Here is a 2,516-nt window from a genome sequence, read left to right as displayed (position 1 = left end):
TTTGTCATTATATGTAATATTTGTAATACTGTTATGCTTTGGCAACACTGTTTGGGTGACCACAATAGTCATGGCAATAAAGCTTTTTGAATTTGAGAGAGAGAGAGAGCGAGAGAGAGAGAGAGAGAGAGAGAGAGAGAGAGAGAGAGAGAGAGAGACAGAGACAGAGACAGAGAACAGAGAACAGAGAGAGAGAGAGAGAGAGAGAGAGAGAGAGACAGGGAGATTGGGGATGGATGTGGTGGTGGTGGCGGTGCTAATGGGAGACAAAGGGATAGATAGAGAGAAGGGGGGAAGGAGGTGGGGGCGAGAGACATCTGTTTTCCTTCAGAGACAGGTTACAGGCTGGGCTTACGGGCTCAGATCTGCTGTGGAGAGTTCACATCGAGAAGGGTGTGTGAGGCGTGGGGGGGAATGAGGGAGAGAAAATGGAGAGAGGGAGAGCATCATTCAGGGAGAGGGGGAATCCACAAAATAATACAAGAGAGAGAGGGATTCAGAAACAGGGAATGCAAGAGAGAATACATAGAGAGCAACTCAAAGAGAGGCGAGTGGAGGGAGATACGTCACAGGAAGGAGTGAGGGACCGAGGCCGATGCACGTGAGAGGGAGAGAGAGAGAGAGAGAGAGAGAGAGAGAGAGAGAGAGAAATAGATAGAGAGAGCAAGAGAGAGAGAGATGGAAAGAGGATGAGAGAGAGCAACAAAGAGAGGAGGAGAAGAGATCGAGAGAGGATGAGAGAGAGAGACGACTGCATATGTGAAAACATAAAGAGAGCTGTCTGACTCTGTGATTGGTGCCGAGCAGCAGTCCTCTCAGAGGAGGACGGGGACACATTTGTGCTGCGGTGCGCCTGCTGGAGGGAGCCACATGGTGGGGGGGGGGGGGGGGGGGCTGAGATACAGAGACGCCTGCAGTATAACTCAAAAGAGGGCCACAGGGAAAGGTCACCATGAAGGGGGATATGCTAGATGAAAGAGGGCTGGGCGAGCTAGCACATATAGAGTGAATATAGAGAGTGGAGGAGTGGGAGGGAGGGAGAGAGAGGGAGAATTGGAGCTACAGTGGGCGAGAGAGAGAGAGAGAGAGAGAGAGAGAGAGAGAGAGAGAGAGAGAGAGAGAGAGAGAGAGAGAGAGAGAGAGAGCTGGCTTGTTTCAGAAAGCTTTAATAATACAACATTAGGCATGCCCAAGTGCTACTTTAGTGATCTTTTCTTTCCCTCAAAGTGTGAGTGAACACCCGCTTTCAGTTTGAACTGAACCCTGACATTTAAGTGAGTATGATTGTTCTAATGAGCATGTGTTGTGTATGAAATGTGCCCCACACCGTGGTTCAATATTAGAGGGTCTGAGATGCCTTACCCTCTCATGGTAGCACAGTTACCTCTGTCGAAGGATCAAAGGAGACAGAATCGGATGTTTAAAACAGAAAAGACAATCTGCTTTATCCGTTATATATTAAAATCACATTTCTCAAATTCTAAGCTTGTGCCAATTTTCTTTTCCATTGGGAGACGCATGTGGATATTTGAGATAAGTTACAATTATAGGAATGGTTCAGACTGGTTCGGACTGGTTCAGACTGGTTCCAAAGCCTCTCTGGGATGATACTAGGACAATGTTGTGCTGGTTCAGACAGGTTCAGACTGGTTCCCCAGCCTCTCTGGGATGATGCTGGGAGACATGGTGCTGGTTCAGACTGGTTTAGACTGGTTCTGACTGGTTCAAACCGGTTCCCCAGCCTCTCAGTGATAGCAGCGGGAGATGAATGCGCTAATGAAGCGTTGTGGAAACACAAATCAAGCATCATCAGTTGGATTCACAGCGCTGGTGAACCCGGCAATTAAAAGGCTGAAACGAGGACACAATAAGCATCAGGGCTCCTGGCCGGGGTCCAGACACAGTAATTACCGTCTCTCCCCCTCCGAGAGAAGAAATACGATTTATCTACCATTATCTCACTACTGTCTTCATTTATCCCGCAGAGAATAAGGACGGGCAGAGATAGAGACAGAGAGACAGATTGTGTTGCACTAGTTTCTAACTTAAGAAATAGGGACGCAATTAAAGCAGTGAATGTAGGTTAGTGTGGACTTTATTCATCTTTTTATAGTTTAACTAATGCTACTACTATCTAATGCTCCATTGGTTCACTGCCATTGTCTATATTCATATCGTACAAAGATATTATGTGTTCTTTATTAAATGACAGTAGATTCAGGCATTCCTTGTCTCTATGTCGATACCGTCCCAGCACAAGGTATCTCTCTCCATCTTCTCCTCTTGTTCTCTAAATGAACAACGGTCCCCTTCTTCTTGAAGTATAAATCAATAAATGAGAGATATGAACCGTATGGGCAGAGGCGACCTGCCGCCTGTGTCCTCTGAATGTCCCGGCTCTCCTCTGGTGGACGGCAGCGGGGAGCGGCTCTATGCACACCTTCTACGGCACATGGAGGATCAAAACATGAAGGGACGTACCCTTGTTTTACAAACACTTACATTGAATCAAAGGG

The sequence above is a fragment of the Gadus chalcogrammus genome, chromosome 20, assembly GCF_026213295.1.
Source record: "Gadus chalcogrammus isolate NIFS_2021 chromosome 20, NIFS_Gcha_1.0, whole genome shotgun sequence".
Classification (NCBI taxonomy): Eukaryota; Metazoa; Chordata; class Actinopteri; order Gadiformes; family Gadidae; genus Gadus; species Gadus chalcogrammus.
This window is presented reverse-complemented; position numbering follows the sequence as displayed.